Raw genomic sequence first — 19,505 nt, 5'->3', positions numbered from 1 at the left:
AGATGTATCTATTAAGAAAAAAGGAGGGGCGGTTAGGTGGCGAAGTGGATAGAGCACCAGTCCTGGAGTCAGGAGTACCTGAGTTCAAATCCGGCCTCAGACACTTAACACTTACTAGCTGTGTGACCCTGGGCAAGTCACTTAACCCCAATTGCCTCACTAAAAAAAAAAAAAAAAAGAAAAAAGGAGAAAAATTTAAAAAGCTGAAATATGACGATGTTTTAATTTTCATCAACTTCCTAAGGACCAGAAATAACTTTTCAATGGCCTTTTTTTTTTTTGACTCTATCCCTCTTGTAATGGGGAAATTAATGGGGGTTTGAGATAGGGGTTCTTAGGAATTTCTCTTTAAAGAATTACACCCAAATCCAATTAGAATAAAATGAGATACTTATCTCCTGAAGCCGGAGACAGGGAAATCCTTTTATAGGACAGATAGTGGTAGTCCAATGGGGTGATCATCTAACTGGATAAAGTTCCCTTACTGGGGGAGGAGCATCCCCCACTGGTGGTGGTTGGGGAAGTTGGATGAGGGGTAGCTCGGGATCTCTCAAGCCATCTCTCTCCTCCCCCAGCCACAAAGGCAGCAGCCACACCTAATCTTATCTTCTCAGGGGTGGGGGGAGACTGGAATGAAGGGTGGTGGTCCTGGAGCTCACTTAGTCTTGATCTGGTGCTCATCTCTCTCTCTCTCTCTCTCTCTCTCTCTCTCTCTCTCTCTCTCTCTCTCTCTCTCTCTCTCTCTCTCTCTCTCTGCCTGGGGCAATGAGGGTTAAGTGGCTTGCCCAGGGCCACACAGCTAGTAAATGTCAAGTGTCTGAGGCCGCATTTGAACTCGGGTCCTCCTGAATCCAGGGCCAGTGCTTTATCCACTATGCTACCTAGCTGCCCCTGCTTATCTCTTTAGGTGTGTCTGTCCTTTGGTTTAGTTTCTCAAGGAGAAGGTTCTTTTGATTTACCCCAGAAAACTTCTGGGCCATTCAAATGAGGTATCCAGGCCCATAACACTCTTGTACTAGGCACAGGATAGAAGCATCAAAAAAAGTAAACCAACTACGAAAACTCCACTTGCTCTAGTTCCTACTTCTAGGTATAGCCCACCTTTAAGGTATATGTCTTAAAAGATGCTATTTGTACTGAAACCAATAAAACCACTTTTATGGAATGAGTGAAATGAAGTGGCATAAGGTGGAGATCAGAAATGCTAGACTCCTAAATGCTGAATGAGATTAACTTGTTCAAAATGGAACTAGCTGGTGTGCACTTTTCTTAAATGTAAATGCCCTTGAATTAATAATACAATGAAAAAACAGTTATGCAGGGATGCCATGAAAGTCTTGAATTAAATACAATCCCAGGGTGTGCAGAGTAAAGGGAGACTAGGTCAAGGAAGATTCTAGGCAAGAAAACAAGGAAATCTCCATCAATCACGATCTTGTTATAAATTGTTCTGGTTCTGTTTCTCCTTAGTTGGTCAGGGCAGAGTTGGTAGCCATGAAAGCTCCAAAAAACATTTTTAGATGTCATGCTGACTTAATTGATGTCCCATTTCTTTCTTTTTTCTTATAACCCCCGCTTCCCAACTTGTTGTAGGTACTCCCTTTTTCTATTGTCACCCACCCTTTTTTTCTACTTTTCTATTTTGTCTGGACTCTTGAATAAGTACAGAATCACTGAGTTTCCTAAGGATTTTGAGGGCAGAGGGAGAGAGAGATCTAGGGGAAAAAAAAGGGAACAGTTACAATAAATCTTAAGTCCACAGGAAAAAATTACCTTCTTCACTGACTTCTTTTTTTCCTTATTTCAGGAATTACTAATACAAGTAAAGAAAAAAAGGCTGGTTAGAGTTGCAGATTATAGTGCACCTCCATTTCTATTTTTTGTTTTGCTTCAACTTACTGGAGGTTGGATATTAAACCAAGCTTTTCAGACTTCTAATTTGAAAGGGTTGGTGTATTATTTGTTGCGGCTAGGTTTGGCAAGGACCTGCTTTTTGGAAGTCTTCTCTCTGACTGTGAACTCTCAGGTCTGATCCTAAACCTTGCCATACTTCATCTCTATCACCACCCCAATGTTTGTGTCCAACTTTTTGTGACCCCACGGAGTCTACTGTCCATTGGGTTTTCTTGGCAAGGATACTGGAGTGGTTTGCCATTTCCTTCTCTAGTGGATTAAGGCAAACTGGTTTAATTAAATGACTAAGGTCACACAGCTAGTACATGTCTGAGGAAGGATTTGAACTTATGTCTTCCTGACTCCAGGTCCAGTACTCTACCCACTGAGCCACATAGTTGCCTCCTAAGCAAACAGGGTTGTTAAGCGACTTGCCCAAAGTCATACAGCTAGTAAATGTCTGAGGCTGGATTTGAACGTAGGTCTTCCTGAACGCTAAGTCCAGCATTCTATCCATTGAGCCATCTAGCTGCCCCACCACCCTAATTATTTGTGGTAAACTCATGTTCTCTTAAGAACATCACCTGCTGAGGTCAAGAATGGGATTTGGATGAGCTTCTAGTAACTGGGAAGGACAGGCTTGGAGAAAATGTGGCCAAGAACATTAAGACAAAATTATTTCTAGATATGGTCTCAGGCTAAAAATTATCTTCTTCATGTTAGCATGCCAGAGGTGACAATCTTAGCCTATAACAAGACTAATTTATAAGCAAGTTGTACCTAGCTGGTTTAAGAACCTGTAATTTATATCTCCCTATATAGTTTATGCCTTGAGTGAGGTCTCCACACATAGTAAAGTAATACTCTAAAATTAGTTGGCTCAATATCAGTGATGGAGCCAAGATGAGAGAAGAAACAAAAGGGAGGAGGAGTACTACAGGAAAAGTCAAAGTGGAGAAAGGTAACTTTAATCAAATGATGATATCCCTGAATCCTTTGGGCAGCAGCAAAATAAATCACTGGCAAAAGCACTCACATTAGTTTTCTGTTTGAATTATCTTGCATCCATTTTATCATGGGTTCTTTAAAAACCTCTACTAATAGTGTAGCAAAGTTTAGTCTGCAATTTAAATAGAGTATAGAAAGGTCAGGCTGTCTGCTTTGGTACTACAGCTTTCTTTCTTTCTTTTTTTTTTTTTAGTGAGGCAATTGGGGTTAAGTGACTTGCCTAGGGTCACATAGCTAGTAAGTGTTAAGTGTCTGAGGCCAGATTTGAACTCAGGTACTCCTGACTCCAGGGCCGGTGCTCTATCCACTGTGCCATCTAGCTGCCCCTACAGCTTTCTTTTTAAGTCTCTAAGGTTAGAGCTACTTATTTTGGTTACAGGCACATCCAAATAGTAAACTATTTATCCAGGAACTATTTTTGGTTGTCTAGAGTGAATAGCTATTTCCACTTCTACATTAGACAACACCTACAACATATGAAAAATATGACACTTGCTACTGATACTGCATAAATATATTTGTAAGACTAAGCACTCATAGTGATTAAAGAAGGTATGAATGAGAATACATTTTGGTGTTGATAAAAACTTTACAATTACTTCTGGTGGTTTAGTTTTTTTTTTTTTAAAGCAAGTCTCTTGTCATAGGGGATAGAAAGCAGGTATCAAAGGCAGGAAGATGTGGGCTTAAGTGCTGCTTCTGACATACTGGCTGGGTGAATCTGAGCAAATCTAGACAATTTTCTAAAAATTGCAGAGAAGATAGATTCATAGAATTTTTCATTGGGAGCTCCCTACACCAATGAAGTCAGAAGTTTAGTTCCTAACTTTTTTTTTTTTTTGCTGGGCAATGGGGGTTAAGTGACTTGCCCAGGGTCACACAGCTAGTAAGTCAAGTGTCTGAGGCCGGATTTGAACTCAGGTACTCCTGAATCCAGGGCCGGTGCTTTATCCACTGTGCCACCTAGCCGCCCCCAAGTTCCTAACTTTAAAAAAAAAGCGAATATCATAATAGAACTTGATCTGTAACACTTAAGATTCAAATTCCCTGACAATAGTGTGACAATGTCCCACAGACAATTCAGTATGTTTAAAATAAAACATTTTCCCCTGCAATGTTCCCCAGTTGACCAAATTTTCCTATGGCTTTTAAAGGCATCAGCATCCAGGTTTTAAGTTTTGTAACTTGACATTAACTTTGACATTCTCCTTCACCCCAAATATCTAATCAGTTGCCTCAAACTTGCTATTTATTTTGCTAGGAGTTGAAAGAAATTCCCTAAAATAAATGGTAATTATTGGAATGTTTGCACTTCCTAACTTTTTCCTGTTCACTGACAAAGACAAAAAGACATTTCTTTTCAAAGAAAACAGGTAAGCAGCTAATGTTAAAAAAATCCTCCTGTAGAAATATTTACTATATTTCTTTTTCCTTTCTTCACCATACCACTGTATTCCTGGTCAGAAAAGGCAAGGTGCAAATAAAGAATAATACTTATAGATGGCAGTCAAACAAGAATCCTCAGATTAAAGCCACTGTAAGGGGCCTAAAATTCTAGCTATGATGTCTAAAATCAAATGAGTAGTCGTCTTAAATTAGAAAGCTTTAGCAAGAGTTAAGATTTTTAAGTATTTATCAAAATGCATCAAAAGTTGGTGAGGAGGGGCAGCTAGATGGCACAGTGGATAGAGCACTGGCCTTGGAGTCAGGAGTACCTGAGTTCAAATCTGGCCTCAGACACTTAACACTTAGTAGCTGTGTGACCCTGGGCAAGTCACTTAACCCTAATTGCCTCACAAAAAAAAAAAAAAAAAAAAAAAAAAGAAGTTGGTGAGGAGAGAGAGGTAAAAGGAAAACTTCCTCTAACTATATAATAGACCCCCAGCATCTGACCCGCCAAAAGACCCCTCCTCAAGGGCTTCTTCCAGAATTCCCCTTGTGAAACCAGAAACAGGGCCATCCACGCACAGCTCCAAGCTAATTGGTGATTGACAGGTCCCATGGGTAATTCTATAGATGTAACTTCCAGAGGCTAAAGTCACATGCTTTCTCCTCATGGCGGAGCTTTTCCCTGAAATATCTCTCCCAGCAGAGGGTGTCATTCCAATTCTCACACCACATAATGACAGGTTCACAACTCTTTGTGTCTAATATGATTGATTCCCACATAAAGCCCAATTCGATTTGATCTTAGCACTTCCAAAGGCTTTATAAATTTATTGTTTTCTAAGTTCAAATTAAATAACAGATTGGGAATTAAAAAAAAAATTTTTTTTTTTTTTGCAGGGCAATGAGGGTTAAGTGACTTGCCCAGGGTCACACAGCTAGTAAGTGTCAAGTGTCTGGGTCCGGATTTTAACTCAGGTCCCCCTGAATCCAGGGCTGGTGCCCTGCGCCATCTAGCTTCCCCAACAATGCATTTTTTACTGAAATCTTCATTCCATCTTTCATACCCATCCACTACAAAACTTCTTTTCCTTGAAGTTGTTTGCAAATCACAAAAAACTCATGTAACTTTGCCTTTTAAAAAAATTTATCTTGTTTTGACCGGGCTGATTTATAAAAAAGTACAGTTCAATATTATTAAAACTACAAATAAATCAGACCATATTAAAAAACAAAACCAATTTTAAAATCATATCATTTATACAGCTAGATTCAGAAAGTGCTGTTAACAAATACACCACCAATGAGGAGGAACCTACTACTACTACTGTACTAGGTTACTCATTCAACTTTAAATATCTATATTTATCTTTACGCAACTCCTTTTCAGCCTTTTGGCAGCAGAGCAGAACAAGTTCTCTTCCATACAAAGGTCTGCCCTCCAGACTCAATTCTTTCAACTGATCTTCATATGCTATGGACTCAGTGAAGGTCCTTGTCCCTCTTGGCCATAGTATTTTGTATGCTCTTTAATTTATCAATTTCTTTCCTAACATTTGGTACCCAGAACTGAACACAATATTCTAAAAATGATCTGACTGGGGTAGAAAATAGAATATCTATTATCACCCACTGAGCTTAAAGTCTTCTGAGGGGCAAATCTGACAATAAAAAGAATTACAGGGTATCACGGAATGATTCATAAAGGAAGTGATATTTGAATTGTGCTTTAAAAGAATAGGTATGAATTCAACAGGCATAGAGGAAGGGGGAGTAAGGTGGAGGGCACAAGTTAAGCCAGGGAACTTTGTGTGCTTGGGGTAGAGAGTAATCAAATACAGTGATAGCAGGTTGTGAAAGGTCCCTGAATATAATGAAATGTTTGAGGTTTACTCCAAAAAAGATAAAAGATGGAATGAAAGATTAATGGTCTGAAAGAAAGAAGTGGTGTGGGAAGACCTGTAGGCAAGTTTATTATAGAAGCCTAGGCAAGTAGTGAGAAATGGAGAATAGGCAGATACAGAGAAATGTTATGAAAGAATAATTATTGGGACTTGGGAACTGATTGGCTATTAATAGGAAAGTCAAAGACAACCTCAATTTTATGAATGTGGAATATTTCATGAATAGTGGAAGCACAAATGCTTTAATAAAGTTTTAAAAAGAGGAACAAGTTCAAGAGAAAGAAGATGAGCTTGATTTTAGACATTATGGGTTTCTCAAACAGTGAAAATATTTCAGGACTGGAACTTTTGATTTGGCAATCATTTTCTAAGAGGTAGTAATTGTAGAATAGTTAAGAAAAGAAACAAAACCCTTGAGGAAATACTGGAATTAAGTGTTTATTACTTTACCCTTCTTACAGTGTAGGAAATGACAATTTAATATTCTACTTTCTAATAAAGTAGAAATTATGGTACAAGATATTAACATATGCAAAATTCAATGGGTGACTCCTTTCTCTATCCCTCTCTAGGAAGGGAGAAGAGAATAAAAAGGGGAAAAGTTGACCAAAGTATTTAAGCTTCACCTTCAGAGGTGATGTAAAAATCTATTTGAAAATGCTTTTCAGGAGCATGGAACAAAGATTTAAAGACCAAATAAACTTGTGTCATGAATACTTTCTCGTTGCAGCTTAGCTTGAGTTTTGAATAATAACTTCAAAAACAAAATTGTTTTATTCAACAAGACTCATTACAGAATCAGAGAAAAATCATTACACAATTAGAAGAAAAATGAGATTATCATATGAAGAGCTCAAATCTGATACATTCAAATAATTTGTAGGTGCTAGAAAACAGGAAAATGAACAAATATAAACACTGATCACAATTTCATACAGAACTTCAAGTGATACAAATCAATTGCCATAAAAAGATTAAAAAAAAAGAAAAAAACACATTTAAAAAGCTCTTCAATCAGGAGATACTCTAGTGACCTACTGATTTTGGAGTCATGAAAGCTAAGAGCAACATCAATTTTGAATATGAACTCATTTGTGAAATCTTGTATGTTAAAATTATGAGTAGTACCACTTCATAATAGGGAGCCCAAAAAACCATTTTTTAAAAAGTTGCATCTAACTAAGCTAAGTCACCTTGAGGGGTATTTAAGGATGAAAATGCAAGGACAACAAATGGATGAAAGATGGAAAACATTAAAAGAATTTTTGCAACTCTTTTTATACTACAGGACAGTTGAGCCCATGTCAAAGTAGAATTGTCACTAAAAAGAACTATGATGGGAAATCAGCTAGATGCAGAAGCCATAATCTTCAGGTATCTGAAGGAGGAAAAAGCACCAAAAGCACAGAAAAATTTCAGATACATAAAGGGAATGCTTGATGAGGGTGTATCAGAAGAGAACAGGCAGGAATTCATAAGGTAGAACTCACAACTTTAAAAAGATTTAAGACCATATTTTTACCATCACAGAACTTGTAAAGAATATCATGCTTACTACAAAAAATATGCCCAAAGGGCTATAAAACTGGACATACCCTTTGGTATGAATGGTTGGATCAGTTCACAGCTTCACCAGCAGTGGATTAGTGTCCCAGTTCTCCTATAGCCCCTCCAACATACAATATTTTCCTTTTTTGTTATATTTGCTACTGATAAGTATGAGGTGATTCCTCAGAGTTTCTCTGATTTAAAGTATTTTTATATGATTATGGATAGCTTTGATTTGCCTGAAAACTGCCTGTTCATATTCTTTGACCATTTATCAATTGGGGAATGACTTTTATCAGTGCAAAAATTCTTCCCCAGTTTTCTGCTTTCCTTATAATTTTGGTTACATTGGTTTTGTTTTGTATAAAAGCCTTTTAAAATAATCATAATTATCTATTTTACATTTGTAATGCTCCCTAGATCTTCTTTGGTCCTAAATTCTTCCCTGTCCATAAATTTGACAGAGAAATAATTCCAAAAGTCCTATATTTTTAAACTTAAGATTCTTTTGGTGATTTTATATGGCTGCTCACTAGTTACACTAGTCTCTGAAGAATTAAAATTGAGGATTATTCAAAGGGCAACAGAGAGGTAGTATGAGGGACTGCTTATATGCTCCAATATGCTATTATATCAAGAAAAAGCAGGGAAGCCCCTCAGAATACTGGGTGAATTCCCCAAGATCAACTTAAATTGAGTTGAATAGGCTGGCTAAGTATGGATAGGTATGACTTATATTAGTAGAGGTAATACCTACATCATTGAGATCCTAGATCCATTTATGTATTTTCACTAAGTTCCTTGAAAATGGGCTAAGGCCAGTACTTGGGCACAGTAGATGATAAACGAAATTTTGTTGAAGTTTGGTAGAACATTTTTTTTGAAAAACCCAATTAAAAAAAATCTTCAGTGGGGCGGCTAGGTGGCGCAGTGGATAGAACACCGGTCCTGGAGTCAGGAGTACCTGAGTTCAAATCCAGCCTCAAACACTTAACACTTACTAGCTGTGTGACCCTGGGCAAGTCACTTAACCCCAATTGCCTCACTTAAAAAAAAAACTTCAGTTAGTCAAGGTTTTGTTAGACATAGTATATTTTTAAAAGCTGATGAAACTTCATACAAACATTACTTTGGGATTTATTACTGATTAAATATTACTCTGGGTAGACAGTTATTTCACAATGAAGGTATAATATAATGCAATGTAATATAAAATCTAGTAACATGGAATTTTAGATTTGGAAGGGAACTCGCCTAATATAACCCTTCGTTTTAGAGATGAAGAAAATAAGACCAGGGATGGAAAATGATTCTGTGACAAGTGGGAGAGCCAAGATTTGAAATCAGGTATTCTGATTCTCACTCTGACACTAACTCTGAGAATATAATTTAAATTTCTTCATTTTCCTTTATCTATAAGGCTTAAATACAAACAAGATGGCCTCTTGAAAAGTAGCATGGTTTAGTGTATAGAATACTGAATATTGTTGTCATGAAGACTTAGGTTCAAATCCTACCTCAGCCACTTCCTAGCTCTGTCACCCTCTGCAGGTCACTTAAACTTCTCTATGTCTCTATTTTCTCATCGGTAAAATGAGGGAGTTTGGATTTGATGACCTCTAAGATCGTCTACATCTGTGATATCAGTAATTTGAACTGTAATTCTTTCAGGAAAAAAAAAAGATTGCCTATAAGTTTGACTTCCATAATTAAAACAAACAAACAAACCCATTAATTGCTAACCCTAGAAATGTATTTTCTCTTGGGGAAAAATGGCTATTAAAACTACTTAAGATTGTATCAAGAGTTGAATAATAATTGAACTTAAAATGTTACAAAACATAAAGGAAAAACAAAGTTAGCCTAATTGAAAAGGACCCTGAAGGGGAAAAAAAATTACAGCACCGAATTTATCACCTATCATTCCCCTCCAATAAGGCCGACATGCAACTAAGCTTGCTAAGACATCAATTTCCTAGTGTTTTGTGTAAGTTGTTTTTCAAAATGAACTAAAGGGAGGTGAGAGATATAGAAACATAACACAAAAGATGATTCACTTCTTTTTTTGTTGTTGTTGAGGCAACTGGGGTTAAATGACTTGCCCAGGGTTATACAGCTAATAAGTATCAAGTATGAGGCTAGATTTGAACTCAGGTCCTCCTGTTTCCAGGGCTGGTGCTCTATCCACTGTGCCACCTAGCTACCCAGATGATTCACTTCTAACAGATTTAACTGTTTTAACTTGTTCATTTAAGAACAAGAATCAGTTTACTTAGAATATAATGGTTAATGAAGCAATGAAGTCCTGATGTCTATGGCTGTGGGGTGCCCTTAGAAACTGTCAAGTCTTCAGTTTATGGATTATATCTTTAAGATCACTTCTAGGTCTAAAGCTATGATCCTACAATCCATTAAGGAAAATAGATTCTGCCAAAACTGTTATCTCTGATCTCAATTTTATAATTTTAGTGATGCTTTCTGCTTTCCTTAGGGAATGCCCGTGTTTCAAAACAACCTTTGTGGAACCAAACCAAATGATCAAGTGTGTTTGTATTTATTTTACATCCTGGATTTAGACACAGAACTTCCCTCCCCCCACAACTCATACATGAAAAAATTTCAATCAATAAATCACTAAGAGTTGGGAAGAGGGGACATAAAGGACAAAATACAAATTTCACATTACTCAGGTACATTAAACATTAGCCTTCTGCATATAGCAAAATATTCTAACCTGAAGAGACCAGAATGATTAACAAGGGTAGAAGTTCTTCTTAACCTACTGCCAACAAGAATGAACTATATATTGAATATGTGATACAAAAGTCTTACCTGCTAAGTTCAACTTTGCCCTTAGTTCTAGTTCTAGACCTTGAGACAGAGCAGATCTACCTTCTGCCCAGACACCTGCCATTTTGCCTTGGAATCCCTAGGCAATAAAAAGAGAGGCTTCCTTGAGGGTTTGCTCCATTGCAACTCTCAGTACCATTAAGGATGCATCAAGAGTAATAACTGCAGAATGAAGGATTAAAGTCCACACTCTATTTTGATAAAAAAATCAAATCTGAACTACTGTTCTGGGTACCCCATTTTAGGAAGGGGATTGATAAGAAGAATGTGACCAGGATGGTTAAGAAATTAGAGATCGTCATAAGGATTGATTAAAGAAAAGATATTATGCAATGAAGACAAAATTCAGAGAATTAGGAACAGAGTGTAGAGAGATTCAGATTTCAGCTCTACATAAGGAAAAAGTTGCTAAAAGTAGGAGTGGGCTAACTTGGGCAAAGTAGTAGATTTTTCCTCAGTGGAAGTTTTCAAGTGAAGGCTAGGTAACCATTTACTAAAGGTGCTGCAGAGGGCATTCATTAGCCACAGGAGGCCTGCAGGCCCTTTATAACTTTGAACTTCTGTGATAATGTGAATTAATTTAATTTTTTGCCCTATACCTATTTTTTCCTTTCATAGACAAACTCTTACAAAGTCATCTACATCACAACCCCTTGAAAATCTACCCGCTCATACTACCAATATACTAGACATTGCTCTTTCAAAGATAACTGCTTAAATCCCATCTAGTCTTTTTTCAGTCCTCATCCTCCACCTCATCACTGAAAACTTCTTTACTCTTTTGGGTTTCAAGGCACTTCTGTCTCCTGGTGCTCCTCCTGTCTAATCCCTCCTCAGTCTCCTTGGTTTGATAGTCATCCATCTCTAGGCTAGTGAGCATGTATGTTCCCCAAGGCTCTATCCTGGGTCCTCTTCTCTCTCTAAATTCTCTGCCTTTGTGATCTCATCTATTCCCATGGGTTCAATTATTATCCCTACACAGGACAACTTCTATATTTATATCCAGCTCTAATCTCTCTTCTGAATTCCAATCCCACATAGCTAGCTTCCCTTATGAGTACCTCTATCTGGATATATTATTAACATCTCAAATTCAACACATCTAAAACTAAATCCAGCATCTCCCCCACTAAACTGGTTCCCTATCTCTGTTGACCTTCAAACGAAGATTTTTTTTTAAAAAGGATATGGGGGAAAAGTGCAACTTAAGACCAGAGGGGTGGAGTCAAGATGGCGGAGGAAAGGCAGTGACCTCCCGAATTCATGACACAGTCGCTCCAAAAAACATCCAAATAACGCCATAGGAAAATGCCTGGAGCAGCAAAACTCACAGAAGAATGTGCTGAAATCATCTTCTAACCAAGAACAGCTTGGAAGGTCAGAAGGAGGGAGCTGCTATGCTGAGACAGGAGTGAAGCCCAACCCCACAGTCACCCTGACACAGATCCAGCCCAGGAAGGCCTCACCAGAAAAGCAGACCCCCAGAGCCTCTGAATCAGCTGAAGCACCAGTGTTGTCTGGAACTAAGCTTACAGTCTGGTGAGTGGGCTGAGCCCTGGGCAAGGGGGAGACTACAGGGGTCTATGCTGGTGCTGAGGCAGAATTTGGATTTTACACCCTTGCTGAGAACCAGGAGGTAGGCTTGAGTAGCAGCGGCCCAGGTGGGGGAAGGGCACAGGCTGTTTGGAGCTGACAACCAAAACACACAAAGCTGGTTGATTAGCAAGTTGGTCTGGGGTCATCTACCGACCAGGGAACAGGCCAGGTGAGTGAAGAACCTGATTTTCCTTAAATCATACCACCCGGGATTTCTTAAGATTGGGATACTGCAGCCCACTTTAAGGAGCTAAGTCTAGTAAAAGAAAGGCAAGATGAGCCGACAGAGAAAGGTGAGGACCATAGAAAGTTTCTTCAGTAACAAGGAAGATGTCAACATCAGGGCCCCTATATCTAAAGCTTCCAAGAAAAATATGAATTGGTCTCAGGCCACAGAGGTGCTCAAAAAGGACTTTGAGGATAAAGTGAGAGAGGTAGAGGAAAAAATGGAAAGAGAAATGAGGGTGAAGCAGGAAAGACATAAGAAAAAAGTCAACAGCTTGAAAAGTCAAATTGGCCAAATGGAAAAGGAGGTACAAAAGCTCTCTGATGAAAATAATTGCCTAAAAATTAGGATAACTGCTGACCTGGAAAACAGGTCCAGGAGAGATCATTTGAAAATTATTGGTCTACCTGAAAACCATGATTAAGGAAAGAGCTTAGACACCATCTTCCAAGATATTCTCAGGGAAAATTGCCCAGAAATTCTAGAAGAAGCTAAAAAGAATCCACTAATCACCTCCAGAAAGAGATCCCAAAAGGAAAACTCCTAGGAATATTATAGCCAAATTCCAGAGCTCTCAGGTCAAGGAGAAAATATTGCAAGCTGCCAAAAAGAAAGAATTCAAGTACTGTGGAGCCCCAGTCAGGATATCACAAGATCTAGCAGCTTCTACATTAAAGGACTGGAGGACATGGAATATGATATTCCAGAGGGCAAAGGAAATGGGATTACAACCAAGAATCACCTACCCAGCAAAACTCAGCATAATCTTTCAGTGGAAAAAATGGGACTTTAATGAAAAAGAAGACTTTCAGATATTTGTGATGAAAAGACCTGAACTGAATGGCCAATTTGACTTTCAAATACAAGACCCTAGAGAACCATAAAAAATTGGAGCTGGGGGGGGCCATACCTGGGGCCAGTGGGTGACTGTCTTGTGTCTGAGGCTCAGTTTTGGCTGGGATCCCTCTGGGTCCAGGGGCGATGCTTTGTCCACTGTGTCACTTAGCTAGTTGATGACATCTTTAGAGTTAAATTGAGGGGTGAAGGGAATTCACTGGGGGAGGGGGAAGGGCAGAAGTGAAATCCTATATGAAAGAAACAGGAAAAGGCTTATGGAGTTGGGGAAGAGAGGGAGAGGAGCAGGGCAGTAAATTAATTTTACACTCATCAGAAAAGGCTCAAAGACCTTAAACTCATCAGAGCTGCCTCAAGGAGGGCCTAACAGAGACAACCAACTGGGTGGAGTAATCTGTTTAATCTGGGCAGTAAACAAGCCTAACACTCATTAGAATTGGCTCAAGGAGGGAATAATGTACACATTCAATTGGGTGGAGTAATCTCTATAACCCTGCAGAAAAATAGGAGGGGAAGGGGATAAAGAGGGAGGCAAAAGAAGGAAGGGCAGAGTGGGGGAGGGGACAGACAGAAGCAAATCCCTTTTGAAGAGTGATAGGATGAAAGAAGATAGATAATAGAATAAATATCATGGGGAAGGGAATAGGATGGAAGGGAAACAGTTAACAATAGTAATCATGAAAAAGAGAAAAGGGGGAAAAACTGTACAAAAAATATTTATAGCAACTCTTGGTGGAGGCTAAGAATTGAGAATCAAGGGAATGTCCATCAATTGAGGAATGATGGAAAAAGCTGTGCTATATGATTGTAGTGGAATGGTCTTGTGCTACAGGAAATGACAAACAGGCTGATCCCCAAAAAACCTGGAAAGACTAATGAACATCAATGTATAGTGAAGTGAGCAGAGCTGGGAGGACATTGTTCATAGTGACAGCAGTCTTGTTCAATGAGCAACTGTGAATGGCTTAACTACTCTCAGCAGTGCAATGATCCAAGGCAATCCCAAGGAACTAATGAGGAAGCTTACCATGCACCCCTATAGAAAGAACTGATAAAAAGAACACTTGTGGATTGTACATATATAACCTGGATGCGATCTTGTGGAGGGGGGAGGAAAGGGAGGGAGAAAAATTTGGAACTCTAAATCTTATGAAAATGAATGTTTAAACCTACTACCCTTACATGTAAATGGAAAATAAAAATAAATGTTTGTTGCCGAAAAATAACTAACTAAATAAATAAAGTGCAACTCAAAAAAAAAAAAAAAAAGGATATGGGAAACTTTGGGATACTTATAAGAAACCAGTAGATTTGGAGAGTGTTAAGAATAAGAGAATTGGGATAATAATAGCAACACTTTGGAAGAGAATTGGAGAGGGGGAGGGGGGATGCTATTAAGGGTGCACTAGAGAAAAAAGGCTACTTCTCCAGAGAGAGAGAGAGAGAGAGAGAGAGACAGAGAGACAGAGAAAGAAAGAAAAGAAAGGTGGTATCTGAATAATATGATATGAAGGTGGGAGAGGGTGTTAAATAGTCTCTTTTTTTTCCTGGAAAGTGTGAGGTGAAGTTATTGACTGAGGAAGATGTTGTAGGGAGTGGCAGGAAGGTTTGGAACAGCTAAGATGAAGTGTAGGCTAGTGAATCAATATTAGGAATTTGTAGATTGTTAAATGAACCAAAACAAAGTAGGCAGGTTGGAAGCTGGCAAAGCATGATCACTGATAAAGGGCAAAGGAATTAAGGGTGGAAGATTGTGTAAATTGTTTCACATGGGTCAAAAAGAGGAAGAAAGGAGAGTATAAATACTATGTTGATGAGTTTTTATTTTATTCTAGAGATATTAAGGAGCCACTGAATTTTTTAGAGCAGGAGGGAGCATTTATATGGTACCTACTATGTGCCAGGCAGTGTGCTAATAGGTGCTTTACAAATTTTATCTCATTTGATCTTCATTATTATTATCATCTCCATTTTACAGCTGAAGAAACTAAGGTATACAGTGTTTATAATGAAAGAAGCTGAGGCAGACAGTGATTGTTATTTGCCTAGGATCACAAATCTAAGTGTCTGACCCTGGATTTTGAACTTAGGTCTTCCTGACTACAGGCTCAGTGTTTTATCCACTGTGCTAGCTACCTGTGGTCAGACTTGTGCCTTAGGAAAATTATTTTGGTGACTGTGTGGATGATATATTGGAGAACAGGCTCCTACTATAATTCTTTTATACCTCCCTAACTCACTATATATTCCAGTCACCTCAGTGGATTTTCCAAACATGTCACCTTCCTCAAATGCCCCATGTCTCCCTGTCTCCCCACCACCCCAACTAAGAGCCTTGCCTCATATTTTACTGAAAAAAAAAAAGAGGCCATTTTCCAAGAGCTCTTTCTTTCCCCCTCCTAATCTCACATAAGCTTTCTGCAATTTCCTTTACCCCACTTACCCTTCCTGCTAAGGCAAATACCAATTCATGCACATGATCCAATTCCATCCTATTTTCTCCAGCTTACAGCCAGCTCCTTCTATCAATTCCCCCATCTTCACTTTCTCCCTGCCTGTTAGCTGTTTCCCTACTGCCAATAAATACGTCCAAGCCCTCATCATTCTCAAAAAGCCCTTACTTGACCTCATCCTCCTGCCAAGTATAATACCATATTTCTCTTCCCTTCTGTGGCCAGATTTCTTGAGAAGGATATGCCTTCACTTTCTTTTCTCTCACTCTCTTCTTAATTCTATACAGTCTGACTTCTGACCTCATCATTCAATAGAAATTGCTTTCTTCAAAGTTACTAACAATCTCTTAATTGACAAATTTAATGGCCACTTCTCAATTTTCATTCTCCTTGACCTCTCTGCAACATGACATCACGGATATCCTCCTCCTCCTCCTCTCGGTTACTTTCTCTTCTATAGGTTTTTGGACACTGTTTTTCCTGATTCTTCTCTTACAGGAGATTACTTTTTCTTAGTTTCCTTTTCTGTTTTTTCATCCTAGTCATGTCCTCTAAGCATAGGCAACTCCCAAGGTCCTGCAGTAGGCCCCTTTCTCTTTTTGGGCATTGTACTCTTTTACTTGCTGATCTTATCAGCTCATTTCTACTCAATTATTATTTCTAAGTAGATGATTTTCAGTTTTAATCTCTCTTGAGCCACATCTCCAACTGCCTCTTGGACATCTCACAGAATTTCTCATAGTACATTTCAAAACTCTGTGTGTCTAGAACAGAACTTATCTTCCCTGCCCAACCCTCCCCATTATTTTTTTTTAGGGGGGTGGGTGAGGCAATTGGGGTTAAGTGACTTGCCCAGGGTCACACAAGCTAGTAAGTGTCAAGTGTCTGAGGCTGCATTTGAACTCAGGTCCTCCTGACTCCAAACCGAGTGCTCTATCCACTTCACCACCTAGCTGCCCCTCCTCCCCATTCTTAACTTTCCTATTACTGACTACCAACCATCCTCCAAGGCACCCAGGTTTACAATCCTGATTGCATTCTGACTTCTCATCACTCCATAAACCTTCCTATACACTCCTTCTCTCCACTAATGTAGCCATAACCATAGTTTTGGACCTCATCATCTCTCACCTGGACTATTTCAATAGCCTTCTGTTTTTCCTGACAAGTCTTTCCTCACACTCCAATCTATCCTCCTCTTAGCTATAAGATGACTTTTCTAATATGACCTGGCTCTAGTGACTCTGAGACTTTGGATAGAGCACCAGCCCTGGATTCAGGAGTACCTGAGTTCAAATCCGGCCTCAGACACTTGACACTTACTAGCTGTGTGACCCTGGGCAAGTCACTTAACCCTCATTGCCCCCCAAAAAAACCCAAAAACCAAAAAAGAAAACAAAAAATAAAGTCACCTGGCATTTAAAGTTGATTACAACCTGGCCTTGTCTGACTTTTCCAGCTTTCTTATACTTTACTCTCTTCTTTGAATTCTATGGCCTACTTGTACCTCTTCACACAGGGCAAGGTCATCTCTTGTTTCTGTGCTTTTGCTCTAGCAGTCCCCCAACAAGAAAAAAATACCACTACCATACATAGCACTTTATAATTTTCAAAGCATTTTCACATCTCATCCGCTTATCACAAGCCCAGGAGAAAAGGTGTTGCTAAGGGTTTTACAGATTATTTTCTTATTTGATCCTCATTAACAACCCTGGGAGGTAGGTACCTTCATTTTACAGTTGAGGGAACTGAGGTAGACTAGTTAAATGACTTGCCCAGGTCACAAAGCTTAGGAGTGTTTGAGGTCAAGTTTGAACTTAGGTCACCCTGGCTCTAGACCCAGAGCTCTATCCACAGTACCACCTAGCTGCCTGGATGAAAGGGGATAGAGTGTGGTCAGGCCTGGAGTCAAGAAGACAAATTCAAATTTGGCCTCAGACACTAGCTGTGTGACCCTGGGCAAGTCATTTAATCTTGTTTGCCTCAGTGTCCTCATCTATAAAATGAACTGAAGAAGAAAATAAAAAAACCATGAGTATTTGTTAAGAAAACCCCAAATAGGGTTAATGAAGAGTCAGACAGAACTGGAAATGGCTCAACAACAAACATTATTGAAATCTGATCAAAATTAAAACCACAGTGATAAAAATGGAAAGCTTAGAGATTAGGGTTTAAAATTAAATTTATCCAAAGACAAAAAATTCCCATGTTCAACTGTCTATATTACTGAATAAGAGATCTGGTTTTTTTGTCATCTCACAATATTTATAATCAATTACTGTCACTTCCTTCCTACTATTAAGACCTTCCTAATTTCTTTTCAATGAATAAAAGCTGAATTTAACACCACTTATAGTCTTTGAACTAAATATAATACTAACAAACTGTTTCAAGTGGTGGTAACAGGGTTCTACTAAACAACACAATATAACAATATTAACAAAGTATTATAAACATCTAGTTTTATATATAAAATGTTAAAAATCTTTTCCAGAAAATTATGTGCACACAGTAATTTTCACTTGAGGCTTAGTTGAAGAGGAAAAGATTTGTTTGTTTTTCCAGTTGGGTATAGTCCAGAAACATATGGTTTTGATCACTGTGATAAGATGTAAAGTCTCTAAGGTAAGGAGACATGGATTCTTGTTCTAGCTCTGCTGCTCTAATGGCTATCCAATCATAACCAAGACAATATTTTTCTGGACATCAGTTTTCTCATCTGTAAAATAAAGAGGCTGGACTGGAAGATCAATTATTCCCTTCCAGTACATAAATTCTATGTCTAAGATAACTTTAGGTAACACTTCTCAAACTATATTTATAATGTGTTATAGGTCTTAACTGCATCCCTTCACTTTTTAGTTGATTAAAAAAGGAAAAGAGGGAAAATGGTAAGACTACTATTCAGTTTAGGGATGCTCTGGTTTTGTTTGTAAGCATGGCGAAGAGAGGAATCAAAAGAGAAAAATACCTAAAGACTTTTTTTCTTGGGCACATACATTTTCTTAGCCCTAACAAGTTCTTGTCTGTGTATAAGACTGAAAGATCACCATGACAATTTTATCATCACCATTTGACTACTAGATTATGTTTAATTTCTACTTTTATTTTTCTTCATATTAAAAACCAGTTTTGGTATGTTAATTTTATAATAATTTCCCCAAGACTAAAAATTCCATTTAAGAAGTATAATTTTTTTGCCATTATATTTTCAGAGAAAATTATTTTAAGGAATACCGCACAACATGCACAGGGACAAGATTTTAACAAAGATACTGGAGGATGGGAAGGTTAGCCTACACTTTCCCCTGATTTGCTGTGTCACCTTAGTTGATTCAACTGCTTTAGTTTTCTCAACTACAAAATGATACATGCTTCAATCAATGCCTATTTCTGAGAGGTGGAGATTAAAAAGGTAATGCTTATAAAGTAATCTGAGCTCCCTAGAAGGTATCTCACACCACACAAGTGCCCAAGAAAGAAAAAGAAGTGGAGCAAACAGATTCCATTACACTTTCTTTTATATTTACAGCTCTAGTCTTTTTTTTTTTTTTTAGTGAGGCAATTGGGGTTAAGTGACTTGCCCAGGGTCACACAGCTAGTAAAACAGCTAGTAAGTTTTAAGTGTCCGAGGCCGGTTTTGAACTCAGGTACTCCTGACTCCAGGGCTGGTGCTCTATCTAGCTGCCCACAGCTCTAGGCTTTAATTCCAATTTTCAAATTGTTTTTTCTTCTTGTCTATCTACCACTAACTATATGCGTGTTATTTGCCAACAAATCATTCTG

The 19,505-nt window shown here is 38.4% G+C and overlaps 1 protein-coding gene across 2 annotated transcripts in view; it reads right to left on the bottom strand.

The window, feature by feature from the left end:
• ABHD17B (abhydrolase domain containing 17B, depalmitoylase) overlaps positions 1-19,505 on the bottom strand; it is a 31,577-nt gene that overhangs the window by 9,430 nt on the left and 2,642 nt on the right. Inside the window, exon 2 of one of the 2 annotated variants that reach the window (XM_043975109.1) lies at positions 1,774-1,813. The exons of the other annotated variant lie outside the window; for it this stretch is intronic. The gene's annotated coding sequence lies outside the window, so the exon portion shown is untranslated. The remainder of the gene's footprint in view (positions 1-1,773; positions 1,814-19,505) is intronic. 2 annotated transcript variants of the gene reach the window in all.

The sequence above is a fragment of the Dromiciops gliroides genome, chromosome 1 (assembly GCF_019393635.1).
Source record: "Dromiciops gliroides isolate mDroGli1 chromosome 1, mDroGli1.pri, whole genome shotgun sequence".
Classification (NCBI taxonomy): domain Eukaryota; kingdom Metazoa; phylum Chordata; class Mammalia; order Microbiotheria; family Microbiotheriidae; genus Dromiciops; species Dromiciops gliroides.
The sequence above is the reverse complement of the archived record's forward strand: the minus strand, read 5'-3'. Positions and strand labels throughout refer to the sequence as shown.